We start from the raw sequence: 15,858 nt of genomic DNA on the forward strand, positions 1-15,858 counted from the left end.
CAGTAGTGTAACGGAAACTAATACTGGTCTCACAGGGAATGCTCAAATCACCGACTGTAAGAAGAGTCTCTATTTTTGTACTTAAGGCTGCATTGTGTCTTTTGTATTTAATTCCGACGCGATTACTGTGTTTCATCGTCAATGTGAAGGTCCAAGGAATACATTGAAACTGCAGTGGTGTATCGGAAACTAATACTGGCCTCATAGGGAATGCTCAAAGCACCGACTGTAAGAAGAGTCTCTATTCATGTACTTAAGGCGGCATTGTGCCTTTTGTATTTAACTGCGATGCGATTTCTGTGTTTCATTATCAATGTTAATATCCAATGAATCCATTGAACCTGCAGTGGTGTATCCGAAACTAATACTGGTTCACAGGAAAGGATCAAAGCACAGACCCTAAGAAGTCTCACACTTCTTGCACGTAAGTTGCATTGTGCATTTTATATTTAATTCGGATCTAATTTCAGTGTTTCATCGTCAACGTTTGTGTCCAAGAAATACATTGAACCTGCAGTGGTGTATCGGAAACTAATACTGGTTTCACAGGGAATGCTCAAAACACCGACTGTAAGAAGAGTCTCTATTTTTGTACTTAAGGCTGCATTGTGCCTTTTGTATTTAATTCCGACGCGATTACTGTGTTTCATCGTCAATGTGAAGGTCCAAGGAATACATTGAACCTGCAGTGGTGTATCTGAAACTAATACTGGTCTCACAGGGAATGCTCAAAGCACCGACTGTAAGAAGAGTCTCTATTCTTGTACTTAAGGCGGCATTTTGCCTTTTGGTATTTAATTGCGATGCGATTTCTGTGTTTCATCATCAATGTTAATATCCAATGAATTCATTAAACCTGCAGTGGTGTATCCGAAACTAATACTGGTTCACAGGAAAGGATCAAAGCACAGACCCTAAGAAGTCTCACTCCTCTTGCACTTAAGTTGCATTGTGCCCTATGTATTTAATTCTGATCTAAGTTCAGTGTTTCATCGTCAACGTGTGTGTCCAAGGAAAACATTGAACCTGCAGTGGTGTATCGGAAACTAATACTGGTCTCACAGGGAATGCTCAAAGCACCGACTGTAAGAAGAGTCTCTATTCTTGTTCTTAAGGTGGCATTGTGCCTTTTGTATTTAATTGCGATGCTATTTCTGTGTTTCATCATCAATGTGAAGGTCCAAGGAATACATTGAACCTGCAGTGGTGTATCGGAAACTAATACTGGTCTCACAGGAAAGGATCAAAGCACAACTTTAAGAAGTCTCACTCTTCTTGCAACAATTGCGGCATTGTGCCTTTTGTATTTAATTCCGATGCGATTTCTGTGTTTCATCGTCAATGTGAAGGTCCAAGGAATACATTGAAATTGCAAATGAGTATCGGAAACTTATACTGGTCTCACAGGAAAGGATCAATGCACAGACTCTAAGTAGTCTCACCCTTCTTGCACTTACGGCGGCATTGTGCTATTTGTATTTAATTCCGATGTAATATCAGTAGTTCATCGGCAACGTGTATGTCCTAGGAATACATTGAACCTGCAGTGGTGCATCGGAAACTAAGACTGGTTTCACAGGGAATGTTCAAAGCACCGACTTTAAGAAGAGTCTCGATTCTTGTACTTAGGGCGGCATTTTTCCTTTTGTATTTAATTCCGATGCGATTTCTGTGTTTCATCGTCAATGTGAAGGTCCAAGGAATACATTAAACCTGCAGTGGTGTATCCGAAAGTAATACTGGTCCCACAGGAATGGATCAAACCACAGACTCTAAGAAGTCACACTCTTCTTGCACTTAAGGCGGCATTGTGCCTTTTGTATTTAATTCCGTTGCGATATCTGTGTTTCATCGTCAATGTGAATGTCCATGGAATACATTGAATTTGCAGTGGTGTATCGGAAACTAATACTGATCTCACAGGAAAGGTTCACAGAACAGACTCTAAGAAATCTCACTTTTCTTGCACTTAAAGCGGCATTGTGCCTTTTGTATTTAATTTCGATGCGATTTCTGTGTTTCATCGTCAATGTGAAGGTCCAAGGAATATATTAAACCTGCAGTGGTGCATCCGAAACTAATACTGGTCCCACAGGAATGGATCAAACCACAGACTCTAAGAAGTCACACTCTTCTTGCACTTAAGGCGGCATTGTGCCTTTTGTATTTAATTCCGTTGCGATATCTGTGTTTTTCGTCGTCAATGTGAATGTCCAAGGAATACATTGAACCTGCAGTGGTGTATCGGAAACTAATACTGGTCTCAAAGGGAAAGCTCAAATCACCGACTGTAAGAAGAGTCTCTATTCTTGTACTTAGGTTGGCATTGTGCCTTTTGTATTTACTTCCGATGCGATTTCTGTGTTTCATCGTCATTGTGAAGGTCCAAGGAATACATTGAACCTGCAGTGGTGTATCGGAAACTAATACCGGTCTCACAGGAGAGGATCAAAGCACAGACTCTAAGAGGTCTCACTTTTTTTGCACTTAAGGCGGCATTGTGCCTTTTGTATTTAATTCCGATGCGATTTCTGTGTTTCATCGTCAATGGGAAGGTCCAAGGAATACATTAAACCTGCAGTGGTGTATCCGAAGTTAATACTGGTCCCACAGGAAAGGATCAAAGCACAGACGCTAAGAAGTCACACTCTTCTTGCACTTAAGTCGGCATTGTGCCTTTAGTATTTAATTCCGTTGCGATATCTGTGTTTAATCGTCAATGTGAATGTCCAAGGAATACATTGAACTTGCAGTGGTGTATCGGAAACTAATACTGGTCTCACAGGGAAAGCTCAAATAACCGACTGTAAGTAGAGTCTCTATTCTTCTACTTAGGGCGGCATTGTGCCTTTTGTATTTAATTCCGATGCGATTTCTGTGTTTCATCGTCATTGTGAAGGTCCAAGGAATACATTGAACCTGCAGTGGTGTATCGGAAACTAATACCGGTCTCACAGGAAAGGATCAAAGCACAGACTCGAAGAAGTCTCACTTATCTAGCACTTAAGGCGTCTTTGTGCCTTTTGTATTTAATTCCGATGCGATTTCTGTGTTTCATAGTCAATGTGAATGTCCATGGAGTACATAGAATTTGCAGTGGTGTATCGGAAACTAATACTGGTCTCACAGGATAGGTCCAAAACACAGACTCTAAGGAGTCTCACTCTTCTTGCACTTAAGGCGGCATTGTGCCTTTTGTATTTAAGTCCGATCAACTTACAGTAGTTCATCGTCAGTGTGTTTGTCCAAGGAATACATTGAACCTGCAGTGGTGTAACGGAAACTAATACTGGTCTCACAGGGAATGCTCAAATCACCGACTGTAAGAAGAGTCTCTATTTTTGTACTTAAGGCTGCATTGTGTCTTTTGTATTTAATTCCGACGCGATTACTGTGTTTCATCGTCAATGTGAAGGTCCAAGGAATACATTGAAACTGCAGTGGTGTATCGGAAACTAATACTGGCCTCATAGGGAATGCTCAAAGCACCGACTGTAAGAAGAGTCTCTATTCATGTACTTAAGGCGGCATTGTGCCTTTTGTATTTAACTGCGATGCGATTTCTGTGTTTCATCATCAATGTTAATATCCAATGAATCCATTGAACCTGCAGTGGTGTATCCGAAACTGATACTGGTTCACAGGAAAGAATCAAAGCACAGACCCTAAGAAGTCTCACACTTCTTGCACGTAAGTTGCATTGTGGATTTTGTATTTAATTCTGATCTAATTTCAGTGTTTCATCGTCAACGTTTGTGTCCAAGAAATACATTGAACCTGCAGTGGTGTATCGGAAACTAATACTGGTTTCACAGGGAATGCTCAAAACACCGACTGTAAGAAGAGTCTCTATTTTTGTACTTAAGGCTGCATTGTGCCTTTTGTATTTAATTCCGACGCGATTACTGTGTTTCATCGTCAATGTGAAGGTCCAAGGAATACATTGAACCTGCAGTGGTGTATCTGAAACTAATACTGGTCTCACAGGGAATGCTCAAAGCACCGACTGTAAGAAGAGTCTCTATTCTTGTACTTAAGGCGGCATTTTGCCTTTTGGTATTTAATTGCGATGCGATTTCTGTGTTTCATCATCAATGTTAATATCCAATGAATACATTAAACCTGCAGTGGTGTATCCGAAACTAATACTGGTTCACAGGAAAGGATCAAAGCACAGACCCTAAGAAGTCTCACTCCTCTTGCACTTAAGTTGCATTGTGCCTTTTGTATTTAATTCTGATCTAAGTTCAGTGTTTCATCGTCAACGTGTGTGTCCAAGGAATACATTGAACCTGCAGTGGTGTATCGGAAACTAATACTGGTCTCACAGGGAATGCTCAAAGCACCGACTGTAAGAAGAGTCTCTTTTCTTGTTCTTAAGGTGGCATTGTGCCTTTTGTATTTAATTGCGATGCTATTTCTGTGTTTCATCATCAATGTGAAGGTCCAAGGAATACATTGAACCTGCAGTGGTGTATCGGAAACTAATACTGGTCTCACAGGAAAGGATCAAAGCACAACTTTAAGAAGTCTCACTCTTCTTGCAACAATGGCGGCATTGTGCCTTTTGTATTTAATTCCGATGCGATTTCTGTGTTTCATCGTCAATGTGAAGGTCCAAGGAATACATTGAAATTGCAAATGAGTATCGGAAACTTATACTGGTCTCACAGGAAAGGATCAATGCACAGACTCTAAGTAGTCTCACCCTTCTTGCACTTACGGCGGCATTGTGCCTTTTGTATTTAATTCCGATGTAATATCAGTGGTTCATCGGCAACGTGTATGTCCTAGGAATACATTGAACCTGCAGTGGTGTATCGGAAACTAAGACTGGTTTCACAGGGAATGTTCAAAGCACCGACTTTAAGAAGAGTCTCGATTCTTGTACTTAGGGCGGCATTTTTCCTTTTGTATTTAATTCCGATGCGATTTCTGTGTTTCATCGTCAATGTGTATGTCCAAGGAATACATTTAACCTGCAGTGGTGTATCGGAAACTAATACTGGTCTCACAGGAAAGGATCAAAGCACAGACTCTAAGAAGTCTCACTCTTCTTGCACTTAAGGCGGCATTGTGCCTTTTGTATTTAATTCCGGTGCGATTTCTGTGTTTCATCGTCAATGTGAAGGTCCAAGGAATACATTGAACCTGCAGTGGTTTATCGGAAACTAATTCTGGTCTCACAGGAAAGGATCAAAGCACAGACTCTAAGAAGTGTCTTTCTTCTTGCACTTAACGCGGCATTGCGCCTTTTGTATTTAATTCCGATGCGATTTCTGTGTTTCATCGTCAATGTGAAGGTCCAAGGAATACATTGACCCTGCAGAGGAGTATCGGAAACTAATACTGGTCTCACAATAAGGAACAAAGCACAGACTCTAAGAAGTCTCACTCTTCATGCACTTAAGGTGGCACTGCGCATTTTGTATTTAATTCCGATGTAATTTCAGGGGTTTATCGTCAATGTGTATGTCCAGGGAATACATTGAACCTGCAGAGGTGTGTCAGAATTTAATACTGGTCTCACAGGGAATGCTTAAAACACCGACTGTAAGAGGAGTCTCTATTCTTATATTTAAGGCGGCATTGTGCCTTTTGTATTTAATTCCGACGCGATTTCTGTGTTTCATCGTCAATGTGAAGGTCCAAGGAGTACATTGAACCTGCAGTGGTGTGTCGGAAACTAATACTGGTCTTACAGGAAAGGACCAAAGCACAGACTCTAAGAAGTCACACTCTTCTTGCACTTAAAGCGGCATTGTGCCTTTTGAATTTAATACCGATGAGATATCTGTGTTTCATCGTCAATGTGAAGGTCCAAGGAATACATTAAACCTGGAGTGGTGTATGGGAAACTAATACTGGTCTCACAGGAAAGATTCAAAGCACAGACTCTAAGAAGTCTCACTCTTCTTGCACTTAAGTCGCATTGTGCCTTTTGTATTTAATTCCGATTCGATTTCTATGTTTCATCGTCAATGTGAAGGTCCAAGGAATACATTGAACCTGCAGTCGTGTATCGGAAACTAATACTGGTCTCACAGGAAAGGATCAAAGCACAGACTCTAAGAAGTCTCACTCTTCTTGCACTTAAGGCGGCATTGTGCCTTTTGTATTTAATTCCGATCTAATTTCAGTGTTTCATCATCAACTTATACGTCCAAGGAATACATTGAACCTGCAGTGGTGTATCGGAAAGTAATACTGGTCTCACAGAGAATGCTCAAAACACCGCCTGAAAGAAGAGTCTCTATTCTTGTACTTAAGGCGGCATTGTGCCTTTTGTATTTAATTACGATGCGATTTCTGTGATTCATCATCAATGTGAAGGTCCAAGGAATACATTGAACCTGCAGTAGTGTATCGGAAACTAATACTGGTCTCACAGGAGAGGATCAAAGCACAGACTCTAAGAAGTCTCACTCTTCTTGTACTTATGGCGGCATTGTGCCTTTTGTATTTAATTCCGATGCGATTTCTGTGTTTCATCGTAAATGTGAAGGTCCAAGGAATACATTGACCTGCAGTGGAGTATCGGAAACTAATACTGGTCTCAGAGGAAGTGATCAATGCACAGACTCTAAGAAGTCTCACTCTTCTTGCACTTAAGGCGGCATTGTTTTTTTTTGTATTTAATTCCTATGCGATTTCTGTGTTTTATCGTCAATGTGTAGGTAAAAGCAATAGATTGAACCAGCTGTGGTGTATCGGAAACTAATACTGGTGTCACAGGAAAGGATCAAAGCACAGACTCTATGAAGTGTCACTCTTCTTGCACTTAATGAGGCATTGTGCCTTTTGTATTTAATTCCGATGCGATTTCTGTGTTTCATCGTCAATGTGAAGGTCCAAGGAATACATTGACCCTGCAGTGGAGTATCGGAAACTAATACTGGTCTCACAGGAAAGGATCAAAGCACAGATTCTAAGAAGTCTCACTCTCCTTGCACTTAAGGTGGCACTGCGCCTTTTGTATTTAATTCCGATGTAATTTCAGTGGTTTATCGTCAATGTGTATGTCCTAGGAATACATTGACCCTGCAGTGGTGTATCGGAAACTAATACTGGTCTCACAGAGAATGCTCAGAACACCATCTGTAAGAAGAGTCTCTATTCTTGTACTTAAGGCGGCATTGTGCCTTTTGTATTTAATTGCGATGCGATATCTGTGTTTCATCGTCAATGTTAAGGTCCAAGACACACATTGACCCTTTAGTGGTGTATCGGAAACTAAAACTGGTCTCACAGGAAAGGATCATAGCACAGACTCTAAGAAGTCTCACTCTTCTTGCATTTAAGGCGGCATTGCGCCTTTTGTATTTAATTCCGATGTAATTTCAGTGGTTCATCGGCAACTTGTATGTCGTAAGACTACATTGAACCTGCAGTGGTGTATCGGAAACTAAGACTTGTCTCACAGGGAATGCTCAAAGCACCGACTTTAAGAAGAGTCTTTTTTTTTGTACTTAAGGCGGCATTTTGCCTTTTGTATTTAATTCCAATGCGATATCTGTGTTTCATCATCAATGTGAAGGTCCAAGGAATACATTGAACTTGCAGTGGTGCATCGGAAACTAATACTGGTCTCACAGGAGAGGATCAAAGCACAGACTCTAAGAAGTCTCACTCTTCTTGCACTCAAGGCGGCATTGTGCCTTTTGTATTTAATTCCGATGCGATTTCTGTATTTCAGCGTCAATTTGAAGGTCCAAGGAATACATTGAACCTGCAGTGGAGTATCGGCAACTAATACTGGTCTCATAGGAAAGGATCAATGCACAGCCTCTAAGAAGTCTCACTCTTCTGGCACTTAAGGCGGCATTGTGCCTTTTGTATTTAATTCCGATACGATTTCTGTGTTTCATCGTCAATGTGAAGTTATAAGGAATACATTGAACCTGCAGTGGTGTATCGGAAACTAATACTGGTCTCACAGGAAAGGATCAAAGCACAGACTCTAAGAAGTCTCACTCTTCTTGCACTTAAGGGGGCACTGCGCCCTTTGTATTTAATTCCGATGTAATTTCAGTGGTTTATCGTCAAATATGTATGTCCTAGGAATACATTGAACCTGCAGTGGAGTATCGGAAACAAATTCTGGTCTCACAGGAAAGGATCAAAGCACAGACTCTAAGAAGTCTCACTCTTCTTGCACTTAAGGCGGCATTGTGAGTTTTGTATTCAATTCCGATTTAATTTCAGTGTTTCATCGTCAATGTGTATGTCCAAGGAATACATTGAACCTGCAGTGGTGTATCGGAAACTAATACTGGTCAAACAGGAAAGGAATAAAGCACAGACTCTAAGAAGTCTCACTTTTCTAGCACTTAAGTCGTACTGTGCCTTTTGTATTTAATTCTGATCTAATTTCAGTGTTTCATCGTCAACGTGTATGTCCAAGGAATACATTGAACCTGCAGTGGTGTATTGGAAACTAATACAGCTCTCACAGGGAAAGCTCAAAACACCAACTGTAAGAAGAGTCTCCACTCTTGTACTTAAGGCGGCATTGTGCCTTTTGCATTTAATTCCGATGCGATTTCTGTGTTTCATCGTCAATGTGAAGGTCCAAGGAATACATTGAACCTGCAGTGGTGTATCGGAAACTGATACTGGCCTCACCGGAAAGGATCAAAGCACAGACTCTAAGAAGTCTCACTCTTCTCGCACTTAAAGCAGCATTGTGCCTTTTGTATTTAATTCCGATGCGCTTTCTGTGTTACACCGTCAATGTGAAGGTCCAAGGAATACATTGAATCTGCAGTGGTATATCGGAAACCGATACTGGTCTCACAGGAAAGGATCAAAGCACAGACTCTAAGAAATCACACGCTTCTTGCACTTAAGGCGGCATTGAGCCCTTTGTATTTAATTCCGAAGCGATTTCTGTGTTTCATCGTCAATGTGAATGTCCAACAAATATATTGAACCTGCAGTGGTGTGTCGGAAACTAATACTGTTATCGCAGGAGAGGATCAAAGCACGGACTCTAAGATGTCTCACTCTTCTTGCACTTAAGGCGGCATTGTGGATTTTGTATTTAATTCCGATGCGATTTCTGTGTTTCATCGAGATTGTGAACGTCGAAGGAATACATTGAACCTGCAGTGATGTATCAGAAACTAATACTGGTCTCATAGGAAAGGATCAAAGCACCGACTGTAAGAAGAGTCTCTATTCTTGTACTTAAGGGGGCATTGTGCCTTTTATATTTAATTGCGATGCGATTTCTCTGTTTCATCATCAATGTGAAGGTCCTATGAATACATTGAACCTGCAGTGGTGTATCGGAATCTAATACTTGTTCACAGGAAAGGATCGAAGCACAGACTCTAAGAAGTCGCACTCTTCTTTCACTTAAGTAACATTGTGCCATTTGTATTTAATTCCGATCTAATTTCAGTGTTTCATCGTCTATATGTATGTCCAAGGAATACATTGAACCTGCAGTGGTGTGTCAGAAACTAATACTGGTCTCACAGGGAATGCTCAAAACACTGACTGTAAGAAGAGTCTCTATTCTTATACTTAAGGCGGCATTGTGCGTTTTGTATATAATTCCGATGCGATTTCTGTGTTTTATCGTCAATGTGAAGGTCCAAGGAATACATTGAACCTGCAGTGGTGTATCAGAAACTAATACTGGTCTCACAGGAGAGGATCAAAGTACAGACTCTAAGATGTCTTACTCTTCTTGCACTTAAGGCGGCATTGTGGCTTTTGTATTTGATTCCGATGCGATTTCTGTGTTTCATCGTCAATGTGTATGTCCAAGAAATACTTTGAACCTGCAGTGGTGTATCGGAAACTAATACTGGTCTCACAAGAAAGGACAAAGCACAGACTCTAAGAAGTCTCACTCTTCTTGCACTTAAGGCGGCATCGTGCCTTTGGATTTATCTCCGATGTGATTTCTGTGTTTCATCGTCAATGTGAAGGTCCAAGGAATTCATTGAACATGCAGTGGTTTGCGGAAACTAATACTGGTCTCACAGGAAAGGATTAAGGCACAGACTCTAAGAAGTGTCACCCTTCTTGCACTTAATGCGGCATTGTGCTTTTTGTATTTTATTCCGATGCGATTTCTGTGTTTCATCGTCAATGTGAAGGTCCAAGGAATACATTGAACCTGCAGTGGAGTATCGGAAACTAATACTGGTCTCACAGGAAAGGATCAAAGCACAGAATCTAAGAAGTCTCACTCTTCTTGCACTTAAGGTGGCACTGCGCCTTTTGTATTTAATTCCGATGTAATTTCAGTGGTTTATCGTCAATGTGTATATCCTAGGAATACATTGAACCTGCAGTGGTGTATCGGAAACTAATACTGGTCTCACAGGAAGGGATCAAAGCACAGACTCTAAGAAGTCTCACTCTTCTTGCACTTAAGGCGGCATTGTGAGTTTTGTATTTAATTCCGATTTAATTTCAGTGTTTCATCGTCAATGTGTATGTCCTAGGAATACATTGAACCTGCAGTGGTGTGTCAGAAACTAATACTGGTCTCACAGGGAATGCTCAAAACACCGACTGTAAGAGGAGTCTCTATTCTTATATTTAAGGTGGCATTGTGCCTTTTGTATTTAATTCCGACGCGATTTCTGTGTTTCATCGTCAATGTGAAGGTCCAAGGAGTACATTGAACCTGCAGTGGTGTGTCGGAAACTAATACTGGTCTCACAGGAAAGGACCAAAGCAGAGAGTCTAAGAAGTCACACTCTTCTTGCACTTAAAGCGGCATTGTGCCTTTTGTATTTTATACCGATGAGATAACTGTGTTTCATCGTCAATGATAATGTCCAAGGAATACATTGAACCTGCAGTGGTGTATCGGAAACTAATACTGGTCTCACAGGAAAGGATCAAAACACAGACTCTAAGAAGTTTCACTCTTCTTGCACTTAAGGTGGCACTGCGCCCTTTGTATTTAATTCCGATGTAATTTCAGTGGTCTATCGTCAATGTGTATGTCCTAGGAATACATTGAACCTGCAGTGGTGTATCGGAAACAAATTCTGGTCTCACAGGAAAGGATCAAAGCACAGAGGGTATCAGTGATCATAAGTCAGTGGTTGCATCAATGACTACAAGTGTAATAAGTAATGCCAAGAAAGGAAGGAAAATATATTTGCTTAACAAGAGTGATAGGGCACAAATCGCAGAATATCTGAGTGACCACCATCAAACGTTCATTTCTGAGGAAGATGATGTGGAACAAAAATGGAAAAAATTCAGAAACATCGTCCAGTACCCCTTAGATAAGTTCGTACCGACTAAGGTCCAAAGCGAGGGGAAAGATCTACCGTGGTATAACAATCATGTACGAAAGGTACTACGGAAACAAAGAAAGCTACATCATAGGTTTAAGAGTTGTCGAATCATAGCTGATAAGGAAAAGCTGAACGAAGCGAAAAAGAGCGTAAAGAGAGCAATGAGAGAAGCATTCAACGAATTCGAACATAAAACATTGGCAAACAATCTAAACAAGAACCCTAAAAAGTTTTGGTCATATGTAAAATCGGTAAGCGGATCTAAATCCCCTATTCAGTCACTCGTTGACCACGATGGAACCGAAACAGAGGACGACCGAAGAAAGGCAGAAATACTGAATTCAGTGTTCCGAAACTGTTTCACTGCGGAAAATCGTAACACGGTCCCTGACTTCAGCCGTCGCACGGACGCCAAAATGGAAAATATTGAAATAAACGATATCGGAATTGAAAAACAACTGCTATCACTTGGTAGCGGAAAAGCATCCGGACCAGACGAGATACCCTTAAGATTCTACAGTGATTATGCTAAAGAACTTGCCCCCTTTCCATTAGCAATTTATCGTAGATCGCTGGAAGAACGTAAAGTACCTAGCGACTGGATGAAAGCGCAGGTCGTTCCCATTTTCAAGAAGGGTCATAAATCAGATGCGAATAATTATAGGCCTATTTCGCTTACGTCAATATGTTGTAGAATAATGGAACATGTTTTGTGTTCTCGTATTATGACGTTCTTAGATAATACAAATCTCCTTCATCATAACCAACATGGCCACTTAAGGTGGCACTGCGCCTTTTGTATTTAATTCCGATGTAATTTCAGTGGTTTATCGTCAATGTGTATATCCTAGGAATACATTGAACCTGCAGTGGTGTATCGGAAACTAATACTGGTCTCACAGGAAGGGATCAAAGCACAGACTCTAAGAAGTCTCACTCTTCTTGCACTTAAGGCGGCATTGTGAGTTTTGTATTTAATTCCGATTTAATTTTAGTGTTTCATCGTCAATGTGTATGTCCTAGGAATACATTGAACCTGCAGTGGTGTGTCAGAAACTAATACTGGTCTCACAGGGAATGCTCAAAACACCGACTGTAAGAGGAGTCTCTATTCTTATATTTAAGGCGCCATTGTGCCTTTTGTATTTAATTCCGACGCGATTTCTGTGTTTCATCGTCAATGTGAAGGTCCAAGGAGTACATTGAACCTGCAGTGGTGTGTCGGAAACTAATACTGGTCTCACAGGAAAGGACCAAAGCAGAGAGTCTAAGAAGTCACACTCTTCTTGCACTTAAAGCGGCATTGTGCCTTTTGTATTTTATACCGATGAGATAACTGTGTTCCATCGTCAATGATAATGTCCAAGGAATACATTGAACCTGCAGTGGTGTATCGGAAACTAATACTGGTCTCACAGGAAAGGATCAAAACACAGACTCTAAGAAGTTTCACTCTTCTTGCACTTAAGGTGGCACTGCGCCCTTTGTATTTAATTCCGATGTAATTTCAGTGGTCTATCGTCAATGTGTATGTCCTAGGAATACATTGAACCTGCAGTGGTGTATCGGAAACTAATACTGGTCAAACAGGAAAGGAATAAAGCACAGACTCTAAGAAGTCTCACTTTTCTAGCACTTGAGTCATATTGTGCCTTTTGTACTTAATTCTGATCTAATTTCAGTGTTTCATCGTCAACGTGTATGTCCAAGGAATACATTGAACCTGCAGTGGTGTATTGGAAACTAATACTGGTCTCACAGGGAAAGCACAAAGCACCGACTGTAAGAAGAGTCTCTACTCTTGTACTTAAGGCGGCATTGTGCCTTTTGCATTTAATTCCGATGCGATTTCTGTGTTTCATCGTCAATGTGAAGGTCCAAGGAATACATTGAACCTGCAGTGGTGTATCGGAAACTGATACTGGCCTCACAGGAAAGGATCAAAGCACAGTCTCTAAGAAGTCTCACTCTTCTCGCACTTAAAGCGGCATTGTGCCTTTTGTATTTAATTGCGATGCGATTTCTGTGTTTCATCATCAATGTGAAGGTCCAATGAATACATTGAAGCTGCAGTGGTGTATCGGAATCTAATACTGGTTCACAGGAAATAATCGAAGCACAGACCCTAAGAAGTCGCACTCTTCTTTCACTTACGTAACATTGTGCCATTTGTATTTAATTCCGATCTAATTTCAGTGTTTCATCATCAATGTGAAGGTCCAAGGAATACATTGAACTTGCAGTGGTGTATCGGAAACTAATACTGGTCTCACAGGAGAGGATCAAAGCACACACTCCAAGAAGTCTCACCCTTCTTGCACTTAAGGCGGCATTGTGCATTTTGTATTTAATTCCGATGTGATATCTGTGTTTCATCGTCAATGTGGAGGTCCAAGGAATACATTGAACCTGCAGTGGAGTATCGGAAACTAATACTGGTCTCACAGGAGAGGATCAAAGCACAGACTCTAAGATGTCTCACTCTTTTTGCACTTAAGGCGGCATTGTGGCTTTTGTATTTGATTCCGATGCGATTTCTGTGTTTCATCGTCAATGTGTATGTCCAAGGAATACATTGAACCTGCAGTGGTGTATCGGAAACTAATACTGGTCTCACAAGACAGGACAAAGCACAGACTCTAAGAAGTCTCACTCTTCTTGCACTTAAGGCGGCATCGTGCCTTTGGATTTATCTCCGATGTGATTTCTGTGTTACATCGTCAATGTGAAGGTCCAAGGAATTCATTGAACATGCAGTGGTTTGTCGGAAACTAATACTGGTCTCACAGGAAAGGTTTAAAGCACAGACTCTAAGAAGTGTCACTCTTCTTGCACTTAATGCGGCATTGTGCCTTTTGTATTTAATACCGATGAGATAACTGTGTTTCATCGTCAATGATAATGTCCAAGGAATACATTGAACCTGCAGTGGTGTATCGGAAACTAATACTGGTCTCACAGGAAAGGATCAAAACACAGACTCTAAGAAGTCTCACTCTTCTTGCACTTAAGTCGCATTGTGCCTTTTGTATTTAATTCCGATCTAATTTCAGTGTTTCATCGTCAACGTGTATGTCCAAGCAATACATTGAACCTGCAGTGGTGTATCGGAAACTATTACTGGTCAAACAGGAAAGGATCAAAGCACAGACTGTAAGAAGTCTCACTTTTCTTGCACTTAAGTCGTATTGTGCCTCTTGTATTTAATTCTGATCTAATTTCAGTGTTTCATCGACAACGTGTATGTCCAAGGAATACATTGAACCTGCAGTGGTGTGTCGAAAACTAATACTGGTCTCACAGGGAAAGCTCAAAGCACCGACTGTAAGAAGAGTCTCTATTCTTGTACTTAAGGCGGCATTGTGCCTTTTGCATTTAATTCCGATGCGATTTCTGTGTTTCATCGTCAATGTGAAGGTCCAAGGAATACATTGAACCTGCAGTGGTGTATTGGAAGCTGATACTGGCCTCGCGGGAAAGGATCAAAGCACAGACTCTAAGAAGTCTCACTATTCTCGCACTTAAGGCGGCATTGTGCCTTTTGTATTTAATTCCAAGGCGCTTTCTGTGTTTCATCGTCAATGTGAAGGTCCAAGGAATACATTGAATCTGCAGTGGTATATCGGAAACCGATACTGGTCTCACAGGAAAGGATCAAAGCACAGACTCTAAGAAGTCACACGCCTCTTGCACTTAAGGCGGCATTGAGCCTTTTGTATTTAATGCCGATGCGATTTCTGTGTTTCATCGTCAATGTGAATGTCTAACAAATATATTGAACCTGCAGTGGTGTATCGGAATTTAATACTGGTATCGCAGGAGAGGATCAAAGCACAGACTCTAAGATGTCTCACTCTTCTTGCACTTAAGGCGGCATTGTGGCTTTTGTATTTGATTCCGATGCGATATCTGTGTTTCATCGTGATTGTGAAGGTCGACGGAATACATTGAACCAGCAGTGACGTATCAGAAACTAACACTGGTCTGTTAGGAAAGGAGAGTCTCTATCCATGTACTTAAGGCGGCTTTGTGCCTTTTGTATTTAATTGCGATGCGATTTCTGTGTTTCATCATCAATGTGAAGGTCCAATGAATACATTGAACCTGCAGTGGTGTGTCAGAAACTAATACTGGTCTCACAGGGAATGCTCAAAACACTGACTGTAAGAAGAGTCTCTATTCTTATATTTAAGGTGGCATTGTGCCTTTTGTATGTAATTCCGACGCGATTTCTGTGTTTCATCGTCAATGTGAAGGTCCAAGGAGTACATTGAACCTGCAGTGGTCTGTCGGAAACTAATACTGGTCTCACAGGAAAGGACCAAAGCAGAGACTCTAAAAAGTCACACTCTTCTAGCACTTAAAGCGGCATTGTGCCTTTTGTATTTAATACCGATGGGATAACTGTGTTTCATCGTCAATGATAATGTCCAAGGAATACATTGAACCTGCAGTGGTGTATCGGAAACTAATAATGGTCTCACAGGAAAGGATCAAAGCACAGACTCTACGATGTCTCACTCTTCTCGCACTTAAGGCGCCATTTTGCCTTTTGTATTTAATTCCGAGGCGCTTTCTGTGTTTC

This window comes from Schistocerca americana, unplaced genomic scaffold (assembly GCF_021461395.2).
Source record: "Schistocerca americana isolate TAMUIC-IGC-003095 unplaced genomic scaffold, iqSchAmer2.1 HiC_scaffold_13, whole genome shotgun sequence".
Taxonomy (NCBI): Eukaryota; Metazoa; Arthropoda; class Insecta; order Orthoptera; family Acrididae; genus Schistocerca; species Schistocerca americana.